At 47.8% G+C, this 12,972-nt stretch overlaps 1 protein-coding gene across 1 annotated transcript in view; it reads left to right on the top strand.

Annotated features, from left to right (window-relative positions):
• NYAP1 (neuronal tyrosine phosphorylated phosphoinositide-3-kinase adaptor 1) overlaps window positions 1-12,972 on the top strand; it is a 449,806-nt gene that overhangs the window by 193,268 nt on the left and 243,566 nt on the right. The window lies entirely within an intron of this gene.

Raw genomic sequence — 12,972 nt, 5'->3', positions numbered from 1 at the left:
GAATTCCATTTTTGGGTTCCTCATTGATGTGTTTTTTATTCATTTGAAGTCCATCAAGGAAGTATTTACTTGGCTTTTTCCTCCTGATAAGTGGGCAGCTTCTCAAGGACACCTGACTACAACATATTCCAATGTGTGGTGACAAAGTGGCTTCAGGAAACAGTCGTCCTTATATTGGGCAGCAGAAGACTCAGATCTGGATTTCGGCTAAGCGTCCTATCCAGAACAGGTTGAATGCCCAAAATATCTGTTTGCGACAAGGATCCTGGTGTTGACCTGACGACTAATTTTCAGCAACAAAACCCTGAAACTGGACTAGTTAACCCCTTCCACGCGGGGCTAATTCCCCCACAGTGCGGGGGAGGGGTGGCCGCGTGCGGCACCGCGGTGCTCGTGACGAGCCCAGCTCATCATGCTGCACAGTGGAGCTGTGCTCATGACGAGCTGAGCTCGTCACAACTCCGCCCACTCTCATGGAACGCACGCACAGGAGGGGAATTAGCCCCGCGTGGGCGTTCCGTGACCGTTATGACGAGCTCAGCTCATCATAAGCACAGCTCCACTGTGCCTCATGACGAGCTCAGCTCATCATAAGCGTCGAAAAGGTTAAGGACCTAGAGTGCTGCCCTTCATCAAGCAAACTACTACAGCAGGTCTTGTGACCTTCCTGCCACCAATTACTCAACTCCTAAGCATTCTGGAGATCCTTCAAGACTGAAGGGATTTTGGGACTGCTTTGGGGTTTATTTAGCCTTTTTATCTGTTCAATTTTCCTCTGACAGATCCAAGGGGGAGTATCTGATTGGTCCTCTGGTTGATGCAGTCAGTGAGGTAGCAAGGTCAGGTGGCACCGCATGTGGAACATTTGTTGTCACCCACAGCTTGACAAAATGGCAAAAATATGTGTTTAAAACACATATTTTTGCCATTTTGTCACCCCCCCAGTGACGACACCCATGGCGGCCCGCACCCACGGCACCCCCCTTCCTATACCACTGGGTGCAGTTCTGACCTGGGCAGCTACTCTGATTGTCGCCGATGACCCTTGACTGAACAATGATGCCAGTTTTTTGGCAAACGTCAAGACGATGGTTGAGGGGCCAGATTGTGAAGCTTCTCCTGAGGACGGCTTGTGTGAAATATCAGAGGGAACCTCTGATGTACTGTCCCACTGTACTCAGTTTTGTGAGCTCGCTGCTGAAACAACTTAGGTGGAACACAATCAGGTGGCCTTATTCTGAAGAGGTTCAAAGGACGAGTTAAAGGATGACCAGGTGAGAGTTCCCTCAGCCTCCCGGAACAAGTTCTCCCGATAGAACACAGAGCTTGAGGAGAGGACAATGGAAAAATCAGATGTTCTCCTCCACTCCTCTCCAAGTCTTAAAGCAGACTGAGTCTACTTCAGAGTCTACTGACAAATCACCTGAAAAAAAATGCAGGTTTGATCTACTAGAGTCCCGCTGTTTGACTCGGAAAATTAAACAAAGATGTAGGGGAGGCATCTGTCTCTATTATGCAAGCCTAAGTCATCTGCTGCAAAGCTGCCAGGTTGGAAGTTCCAGGCCTTAGGGAACTGGAAGATCCTGTCCTTTATAAGGGGAAAAATGACGAGAATGCTCTCCCTAAAGTTTTCAGTTCTTCCAATGGGTCCCCCTCACGCTTGTTCGTATTGAATATGATACATTCAATGCATTCCAGTCAGTTGACCTCTATTCCAGCTATGCTAAATTCCAGTGCCACTGGGATGTATATGCCTTGAATTGTGCGAAAGACTCCAAACTCCGATCAGGAAGAAGTCTTCCCCTTATTGTGTACAAACTATTGATTATACTCCATTGGCGCTGTGTCATGTGACCTACATCACTGTTGATCTCTTGTTTGTCTTAGTTATTCATTAAGAGATGAGCTCTTTCATTCTGATCACATCTCCCAATTAATTATTCCATTGTGCTTGAGATACATGGACTGGAATGGCACAATCATTACATCAATTGGGAGACCAGGATTGTGTCTCGTTCATCCCAGGTATGTAGAGACAATTGCCTTTTTGACAGGGGTTATTCGGTTCCAGTTGTACAAGATATTTTGGAAGACCAGACAGATTTTACTATTGCTCCTCAGACCTTGTCCATCTCTGTGGCATATTCAGAATTCATTGACGTTTTTCAAAAACCTAACTCTGTGTCACTCCCTCCTCTAAGCAATTTAGACTGAGCTACACCAACCATACCTGCAGCTAAAATTCCTTATGAAAGGATATATTCTCTTTCTCATCACGAGAAGCAGCTCCTGAGGTAATATTTGGCTATAAATCTTCGAAATGGCCTCATTGACCGGTCCACTTCTCCATTAGAGCTCCTCTCTTCTTCATCCTGAAAAAGTCCCAGTAGCTTAGACCATGGGTAGACTATTGGGAAAGGAATAAAGTACCATTACTCACTTCCACTCATAAAAGACATTCTTGAGTTAGGGTGCTAAATACTTCACTAAATTAGATCTTCGTAGAGCTTACCACTTTTTCTAATAAAGAATCGTAATTAGTGGAAGACAATCAGACAACTCTCGGACATTATGAGCACCGGATCAACCTCCGTAGCACCGATGTACTGTATTGTAATTGTATTTATATAGCGCTTACTACCCCTGACGAGACGTCAAAGCGCTATTCGGTAAGTAGCACACTACTCTGGAATCCAAAGAAGATTAGGGGTGAATTAGTATAGGGAGATATGAAATTAATTTGAGCTTTGGAGATGTGAGTTTGTTATCTGGGTTGAACAAGGATAGTGGGGGATAAAAGAAGGAAGGGTTTGGATTTATATATCACTTGCTACCCCTGATGAGGTGTCAAAGGGATTTTCAGAGGGTAGCACGCTACTCCAGAACCCAGACAGCATTAGTGGGGAATTACCATAGGGAAATATGAAATTAATTTGAGCAGTGGACATGTTAGTCAGTTATAGTTGTATGGAAAAGGATAGTGAAGGGATAGATAAGGGAAAGTTCTAGAAAGTGTTTTTTGGGGGATCATAGCAGTAGGGGGAGGTATGGGATGAATAAAGGGGAGGTGGTGAGGGAAGAGTCAGAGGAAAGGGTTTAGAAAGGCTTGTTTGGGAGATCTGAATAGAAAATTAGGTTTGAGATGATGCACGGAGGGGTAGAGGAGGAAAGGGTCTAGAAAGGGTTATTTTGGGGACCATAGTAGTGGTATGGGGTTTGGGATGAAACAGAGAGTGGAGATAGAGGATACATTGAGAGAGGTATAGGGTGAGAGATAGGGTAGTGCATTGGAGATGCTGAATTAGAAGTAAAGTATCAAATATAAAGATACATAAGTACATGCAATGTATATATGTATAAGGAAGGCAATATATGTAGACTTGAGTTGCTTTTAATAAACTCAAACTTTCAAGCGTTGCTATACTTCACTCCAATTTATTTGTGTTTGTCATTTTTAATATATTTTTTTAATATTTCAATAGTGAAGCAATTGTAGATAAATAGTAATGATAAAAATTTACTTATTTACGCAGTGACCTATATACAGGTTAAACATAGAATAATATAACCATAAGTAATATGTACACTTGTCAATCAGAACCAACGAATATATATATATATTTGCAAACACAATTATTATACATGTTTATACGAAGAAATACATATGTAGGTACACACAGATAGTCCAAATACATACTCACATACATAGGGTCACGCTGCACATCTATGTTTGAGCATGGTGGTTATGTGGGGAAGAGTCAACTCGTGAGTTGTCTTCTGAAGATAAGGTAGGTATTTGCGGATCTTATGTTTGTGGGTAAAGAGTTTCATATTTTGGCTCCATGTTTTTTTTCTTGTATGGTGGGATTTTGAGGCGATGCGCCAATCTAGAGCGGAGGTTTCTTTGTTGAATGTATTTGGCGACTTCATTCCTGATGAAGAGTGGTCCTTTTCCATGTATGGCTTGGTGGGTGATACAAAGCAGCCTGAATGTAGATCTTCTGGCAACCGGTAACCAATGCAGGTCTTTCAAGGCAGGGGAGATGTGGGTTTGTGGCTTTATATGTAAGAGTAGTCTGGTAGCTGAGTTCTGAACCAGTTGTAGTTTTTTCATAGTTGGTAAAGTAGGGGTGATGCGTCCTTTCGGGCAAAGAGGCGTTGCCCCACTCATAATATTGCCCCCTGACACCCACAAGTAAAGGTGAGTATTTCAAGCAAATTACATAAAGCATACCTACTAACATTAAGTCTCTCAGTGCAGGACCTGCTCAGAGGTGGCCGACCATGCAGGATCTTCTCAGTGGGGGCCAAACATGCAGGACCTTCTCAGAGGTGGCCGACCATGCAGGACCTTCTCAGAGGTGGCCGGCCATGCAGGACCTTCTCAGAGGGGGCCGGCCATGGAGGACCTTCTCAGAGGTGGCCGGCCATGCAGGACCTCCTCAGAGGTGGCCGGCCATGCAGGACCTTCTCAGAGGTGGCCGACCATGCAGGGCCTTCTCAGAGGAGGCCGACCATGCAGGATCTTCTCAGTCGGGGCCAAACATGCAGGACCTTCTCAGAGGTGGCCGACCATGCAGGACCTTCTCAGAGGTGGCCGACCATGCAGGATCTTCTCAGTGGGGGCCGACCATGCAGGACCTTCTCAGAGGTGGCCGACCATGCAGGACCTTCTCAGAGGTGGCCGAACATGCAGGACCTTCTCAGAGGTGGCCGACCATGCAGGAACTTCTCAGAGGTGGCCGACCATGCAGGACCTTCTCAGAGGTGGCCGACCATGCAGGATCTTCTCAGTGGCGGCCAAACATGCAGGACCTTCTCAGAGGTGGCCGACCATGCAGGACCTTCTCAGAGGTGGCCGACCATGCAGGACCTTCTCAATGGGGGCCAAACATGCAGGACCTTCTCAGAGGTGGCCGACCATGCAGGACCTTCTCAGTGGGGGCCAAACATGCAGGACCTTCTCAGAGGTGGCCGACCATGCAGGACCTTCTCAGTGGGGACCAAACATGCAGGACCTTCTCAGAGGTGGCCGACCATGCAGGACCTTCTCAGAGAGGGCCAAACAGGCAGGACCCTTCCAGAGGTGGCTGCACAGTTGACACAGGCCGCCTGTTCCCTTACACATGCTGTGAGCCCTGCACGTACTGGCCTGCCCAAGGCCCTACTATATGCCAGGGGCCCCCCCTATCTGCAGTGAGAGACGCTCATGCATGTTATGGGTTGAGCAATTCGGGTGTTGTTTGCTAGCACTTGGAAGCGGGTGGCAGCCACACTCGCTTAGTTCTCTTCTGAAGTTGCTTCTGGGGCTCCTAATATCTGAGCTTGTCTCTCCACCATAAGGAAAAGACGAGGAACGAGCTGGTAGACCCTGGGCCTTCGCTACCTCCACCATGTTCTGCGTCGATGAGGAGACCCCTGACCACCGAATGCACATATTAAACCTGATTTATCATGCAGTGAGGATGCAAGGTTAGCCCGTTACGCCTTTTCCCAGTATTAAAACGAAGGTCCCATGATAACTACTCACTTTACACAGCTACAGTCTAAGGTCACTCCTACAACACTGAGGGATCTAACTCAGCTGCCATCTTAGGGAGGAAGGAATGTTTTTGTTTTTCTTTTTTAGACATTTTGAATTGATAAAAACCCTTCATATTCTGTTGTTTTTGTAGCGCCTCAGGAGGCTTGGAGTGAAGGGAGTCCTCAGTCTTGGGTAAGGAAGGGTGTGAACTGAGCCCTTTTTCTCAGGCGCTCTTTTGTGCCCTAAAAACATGTTTTTTAAAGGGGGGGAGGGCTGAAAGAAATAAACATTTCCAGCACCAAACCTCTTTTCAGATGTTTTCTCATCTAAACATTCCCTTTAGCATCCAATGAGAAACAGCAGGTGTGCGCTGGTAGCAGGGAGGGGGCGGGGCGCTGGCTGCCTCTGCCTGCCAGATGTGCACACAAGCACACTGCAGTGATGCAGTGACATTGGGTGCAGTGCATTTTCAGCCTCTGCACTGCAGCTCAGCAAGCCAAAGTGAAAATATAATAAAAGCATCAGATTAGAAAAGAAACGCGCAGAGGAGCCCAGCTCTGCAGCTGGATGCACTGGTAACTGGGTAAATTATGACAACATACTAAATATTTATCCATCATTTACTTACGGTGTTTAACATAGTGATTACAATGTGTCTTCCTACCCCTCCAGAATCATGTTTTGGGATTATGTAAATGTAAAGCCCATCTGCATTCATGTGCCTGCCTGGTGAATGCGGAGACAATACCCTTTAGCCTGAAACCCTCTTGGGTCCGGTGGTGTCACTCGCTTTGCTTACTCAGTGACAGTCAAAGGTGACCTTTACACCTCACCACTTTCAAAAGCCACCATCCGCCACCATGTTAAAGAGGATCCGCGGTAGAGGCTGTTGGCGTAATCGAGTTTAGATGGAACAAGAGAAATAGTAGCCTGGACGTTGTGTGCAAATCCCAGGTGGGGAAAGATGCGTTGCAGAGTTTTTATAGTAATGAAAGCTGATCTTGTCCATAGTCATTCCGAGGTTTCTTACTTCCTTTGATACTTTAGGAGGTGTTACCAGGTCACCCGTCCAAGCCATGAGTGGGTCATAAGTTTTGCATTAGCTACACAAGAGTATTTCTGTTTTGGAATCATTCAATTTGAGATGCTCCACGCCATCCACTGATCCACGGCTCTGAGACAACTGAAGATTTGTGAGTGTCCAATGTCTCTGGGGCTTTCCAGTTTAAGGAGAATTTGTGTGTCATCTGCATAGTTATAGCACAGGAGGTGAAACTGATTGATCAGTGCCGGTAATGGCTTCGTGTAAATGTTGAAAAGCATGGGCGAGATGATAGAGCCTTGAGGGACCCCTGCTTTTGTGAAGACGGGAAAGGTGGGGTATGGATGACATTGGTTCTGTTTTGAAGGTAGGACGCGATCCAGTCTAGAGCAGTCCCCTCTATGCCGGTTTCATAGAGCTTTTTTTCAGATTGTCATGGTCATCGGTGTCAAAGGCGGCTGAGAGGTCCAAGAGGAGTAGCGCAGCAACCCCGTTGCATCAACTGTGTTCTTCAGGTCATCCCAGATGTCAAAGAGGGCATATTCCGTGCCTCTTCCTGGAGGGAATCCCGTTTGGAAGTCTGAAATTATTGAATTGTCTTCAATGAATTGTGACATCTGGGTGAACGCTGCTCTTTCTATCACTTTGCCCAGGAAAGGTCCATTTGGAATTGGTCGTTAGATGTCGGGGTTTAGCAGCTCCAGATTTATTTTCTTTAGTAATGGCTGTATGTATGAATTTTTTTTAGATCTTTTGAAGATATTTCCGTAGTAAATGAATTGTTAATGAGCAGAGGTAGTTAGAAGAATTGTCTTGAATGTTAGTGGTGGGCAGGGGTCAGAAGGGCTGCCGGCAGTCCTGCTTGCTTTGACCTGGTCCATAAATTCATTGTGTGATATTTGTTGGAAGGAATGCTGAGGCTGGTTTCGCCTACTCTTGGAGGTTTTCTTTGTTTTAAATAGGAGTCCAACATGTCAGCTTTGGTTGAGTAAGGATATATATGCCAGTTTGTCAGTGAAATCGTGAGTAATGGATGAGCTCCTTCTAGGCAATTTTGTTTCCAAAATTCTGTAAGAATTGTATTGAATTCTTTATTTGCACATTTAGCATTTTTAATTCTGTCTGAATAGTTGGTTTTCCTCGATTTTTGATTGCTGACTTGTATAATGTGTTAAATTTCCATAGTTGAAGTTTGTTTACTGGCCCGATCGCATGCTGCGGGTATCAGTTGCAAAGTTTGAAGCTTTTAACTCACTTCATTCAAAGGGTGGTTCTTTTAAGAGGTTGTTGCAACAATTGATCAGATGAGTTTTTACAGTCTCCCAAAGCCCTCATTTGGACTCTATATTAGGAACTACTATACAAAATCTGGCCAAGCACATGCTATTCTTTAGATACTCTTGTATTTTAAGAGGTGTAACATTAATTAAAAACAAAATGCTTCTAAGAGAGTAGGCATACACTTTTTCAAAGCAGCGGAATGTTTGGATAGTGTAAATTATTTGCAAGTATGCTTCTGAAACTCCATGGCAACAAAGGTAAAGTAGATTTCAAAATTGAAAACTTAAAGTATGAAGCTTTGGCAACATTTTCACCGCAAATGGAACAACCTGTATTCAAAGGACCCACAATAATCCTGGGTACAACAATATCCTTCAAATATTTAATTGGAAAAAATGATTTCAACATAGATATATTTTCATCGTTGACATACATTATGCTAATGATATTTCTTTTCTTAGCACTGTAGAAGAGAAGTTATGGATTCAAAAAGTATTAAACATATTGATTACATAAAAGGTGACTAAAAAGTTGCGTTCTCAGTTTCCAACGAAGCGTCAACAAGGAGGGAGCAAGCGAAGATCCATTGGGAGTTTATTCCACTCTGTTACAAAACAACACAATTCCGTGTGGATTATTTAACAAGAAATGTCCAATCCCTGCACAAGTTACTGGTAAGTTAGCGTTCCCACTGGTTCGAGTGGTGGTAACTGGGAAGTGACAGCAGCAGCTCAGGGCGTCAAAGGCAGCATCTTCCAACGCAATCACGACAGATGGACTGAAGTGAGGGAAAGCCTTAGTTGCTCATTTAAAACAAACCAAATGGTGCTTCTGGGCTGGGAACAGTTAGAATAGTCCTCACCACAATTTGAAAACTGCAGGAGTGGATGTATGCTTTTGTATAGCACGAAACACGTACAATTCAAGCATAAAAACAAAAATATACAAAAAAATCTGTTTTTTAATTTCAAGGTATTTTTATTATTGTTTTTACAGCACGGGTACATTCGCATTGTCATTAAGGGTTCCAGGTGACAGTACATGGCGTTGCTAGGGTTACATGAAAGCGTAGATGGCGCAACAGACATTGCATGATACTGTTTTGAGCTCGCCCAGCTGGAGCCCCCTGTATTGTCTCGCAGGGGAAAATTTGAGATAGGATAGGAAGAAGATAGAAGAAGAGAGAGGTAAGGTACAAGAAGTGTTGCTTCGCTCTGAGCCCAGTCTGGGTTTGGTCAGGGGGGGGCGTTGAGTTCAGGGTGGATTGTATGATTCGAAGAAAATGTCTCGTGGCTTCCACGTCCTCCTAGTGGGGGGCCTCCAGGGTGAGTTTTGCAGGGCGGTGCTCTCTGCGCCTCGGAGGTATGTCACCCAGTTAAACCAGCATTTGTGTGACGTCTTAACAGTGTCCTTCCAGTTGGCCAGGACCAGTTTAACGGCTGCGGTCAGTAGGAGGTCTGGAGGTCTCTGTCTTGTTGCGTAGGTAGATCTGCGGAAAGAAAAAAAGCCCACCACTCATCGGGAACACAAAATACTTACAGGTGCGTGGTGCACGGCAGCTGGTATTTGATCCATGTGAGACTCAAAGGATGTTAAAGTGTTTGTACTGTAGGGGGAGGTCTGCCCAAGATGGCGGCCGTGAGAGTTGCAATTCCTGAAGCTCCGGGAACAACCTTTCCATAGATCAACATCATGGCCAGGTCGGACCGCTGAAGCGTCCCTCAGGCACCGGACACTCACCTTCACAAAGGAAGAGACGGGGGCAGACTTGAGAGTAGGCCACCCGTTTCCTTCTAATCCGGAAAGGACAGGTGACAATTTTCCTTGTCAACATACTGCAGCGGCAGCTCAACCAAACATTATCATTTTTTTTTTAGTCTGGCCGCAAGCTCCATGTTAGGTTAGGGTGGGGCTGGGTTCCCGTGACCCCAGAGGGGGAAGGAGTGGTGGCTGCACCTTAAGTGAGCTTGATGGTTTGGCTGGCCGTCTTCAGCCGGCCAAACAGTCATGCACACTATGCATATTCTCCACTGGCTGTATTGCCCAGCCTGGGTGGAGAACAGGCCCAGCCTGCCAATCCCCGTCTAAGCACCGAACCACGGCGCTCAGACTAATGACCACACTGCAATAAGGCAGCGTCGTGATTGGCTAGGGGAGTCTGGGAGCCTGGATGCTTCCAGAAGGCAGGATACAGCGAGGATCGAGGAGATGCGGAGACTGACGACCCACAGGTAAGTTCTTCTTTTTTATTTTTTTCTAACCCCCACCACCGTCTCCTAACAGCCGCCATCGATAAATGTTGTTATTCAAGCCAGTGAACGGGCGTTGGAATTAGATCATTCAAGGGTCCGTGTCAAACACAGCGGGATCCATTGCGGCAGCGATTGTGTAAATCGAACGCATTGAGAATATGACTGGTATGATGGGATATCACTAATAAATACAACATATTGAAGCGGAATATACCGCCAATGGTCACACCCACAGAGAGAGAGAGATAGCATCCACACATTATTAAAGTGCAGATACACACATACAGCCTCTCTACAACTTACCAGCTCATGAACTGAGCAAATTGTCCAAGAAGTGGAGAGGACAAAGGGTGGCACAACATATACACTGCGTACAACAGGGGCGTGCCCATATTGATCGCTCCAAGGGTACCATTGTGTTGCGACACACACGCAATTAGACCATGAGGGTTGTTGTGTCGTCGCAGGGGGTGCTCTTGAGGGAGAATTCTTCACATTGGTGACTTCGTTTGACCTTTAGCACCTGTGTAAGTGTCTAGTATATGGTACCCCTGGTACCCAGGGCATTGGTACTAAAGAGGGCCCTAAGGGCTGCAGCATGTATTGTGCCTTCCTAAGGGACCCACCACCACACTTATGCAGACTGCCACTGCAGGCCGCGTGAAATGGTGCAGACAAAAGTGAAAACACGACACACACCGTGCGTGCCAAACTGCATGCAATATATGTAGGTCACCCCTACAGCAGGCCTCAGCCCTAAGGCAGGGTGCATTATATTGCATGTGAGGCTATAGCTGCACGCGGAGGTGCAGCTTCCATGACATAGGTGCAGCGGTATGCCTCTATGCAGGTCTCGGAGGTGCAGCCTCCGTGACACAGATGCAGCAGTATGCCTCTATGCAGCTCGCGGAGGTGCAGCCTCCGTGACACAGATGCAGCAGTATGCCTCTATGCAGCTCCCGGAGGTGCAGCCTCCGTGACACAGATGCAGCAGTATGCCTCTATGCAGCTCTTGGAGGTTCAGCCTCCGTGACACAGATGCAGCAGTATGCCTCTATGCAGCTCGCCGAGGTGCAGCCTCCATGACACAGATGCAGCAGTATGCCTCTATGCAGCTCTCGGAGGTTCAGCCTCCGTGACACAGATGCAGCAGTATGCCTCTATGCAGCTCGCGGAGGTGCAGCCTCCGTGACACGGATGCAGCAGTATGCCTCTATGCAGCTCCCGGAGGTGCAGCCTCCGTGACACAGATGCAGCAGTATGCCTCTATGCAGCTCGCGGAGCTTCAGCCTCCGTGTCACAGATGCAGCAGTATGCCTCTATGCAGCTCTCGGAGGTGCAGCCTCCATGACAGAGATGCAGCAGTATGCCTCTATGCAGCTCTCGGAGGTGCAGCCTCCGTGACCCAGATGCAGCAGTATGCCTCTATGCAGCTCTCGGAGGTGCAACCTCAGTGACACAGATGCAGCAGTATGCCTCTATGCAGCTCTCGGAGGTGCAGCCTCCGTGTCACAGATGCAGCAGTATGCTTCTATGCAGCTCTCGGAGGTGCAGCCTCCGTGACACAGATGCAGCAGTATGCCTCTAGGCAGCTCTCTGAGGTGCAGCCTCCGTGTCACAGATGCAGCAGTATGCCTCTATGCAGCTCTCGGAGGTGCAGCCTCCGTGACACAGATGCAGCAGTATGCCTCTATGCAGCTCTCGGAGGTTCAGCCTCCGTGACACAGATGCAGCAGTATGCCTCTATGCAGCTCTCGGAGGTGCAGCCTCCATGACACAGATGCAGCAGTATGCCTCTATGCAGCTCTCGGAGGTGCACCCTCCGTGACACAGATGCAGCAGTATGCCTCTATGTAGCTCTCGGAGGTTCAGCCTCCGTGATACAGATGCAGCAGTATGCCTCTATACAGCTCTCGGAGGGGCAGCCTCCAAGACACAGATGGAGCAGTATGCCTCTATGCAGCTCTCGGAGGGGCAGCCTCTGTGACACAGATGCAGCAGTATGCCTCTATGCAGCTCTCGGAGGTGCAGCCTCCATGACACAGATGCAGCAGTATGCCTCTATGCAGCTCTCGAAGGGGCAGCCTCCGTGACACAGATGCAGCAGTATGCCTCTATGCAGCTCTCGGAGGTGCAGCCTCCATGACACAGATGCAGCAGTATGCCTCTATGCAGCTCTCGGAGGGGCAGCCTCAGTGACACAGATGCAGCAGTATGCCTCTATGCAGCTCTCGGAGGTGCAGCCTCCGTGACACAGATGCAGCAGTATGCCTCTATGCAGCTCTCAGAGGTGCAGCCTCCGTGACACAGATGCAGCAGTATGCCTCTATGCAGCTCGCGGAGGTGCAGCCTCCGTGACACAGATGCAGCAGTAGGCCTCTTTGCAACTCTCGGAGGTGCAGCCTCCGTGACACAGATGCAGCAGTATGCCTCTATGCAGCTCTCGGAGGTGCAGCCTCCGTGACACTGATGCAGCAGTATGCCTCTATGCAGCTCTCGGAGGTGCAGCCTTCTCCGTGACACAGATGCAGCAGTATGCCTCTATGCAGCTCGCCGAGGTGCAGCCTCCTTGACACAGATGGAGCAGTATGCCTCGATGCAGCTCTCGGAGGTGCAGCCTCCGTGACACAGATGCAGCAGTATGCCTCTATGCAGCTCTCGGAGGGGCAGCCTCCGTGACACAGATGCAGCAGTATGCCTCGATGCAGCTCTCGGAGGTGCAACCTCCGTGACACATATGCAGCAGTATGCCTCTATGCAGCTCGCGAAGGTGCAGCCTCCATGACACCGATGCAGCAGTATGCCTCGATGCAGCTCTCGGAGGTGCAGCCTCCGTGACACAGATGCAGCAGTATGCCTCGATGCAGCTCTCG

Source organism: Lissotriton vulgaris, chromosome 12, assembly GCF_964263255.1.
Source record: "Lissotriton vulgaris chromosome 12, aLisVul1.2, whole genome shotgun sequence".
In the NCBI taxonomy this organism is placed as follows: domain Eukaryota; kingdom Metazoa; phylum Chordata; class Amphibia; order Caudata; family Salamandridae; genus Lissotriton; species Lissotriton vulgaris.
The sequence above is the reverse complement of the archived record's forward strand: the minus strand, read 5'-3'. Positions and strand labels throughout refer to the sequence as shown.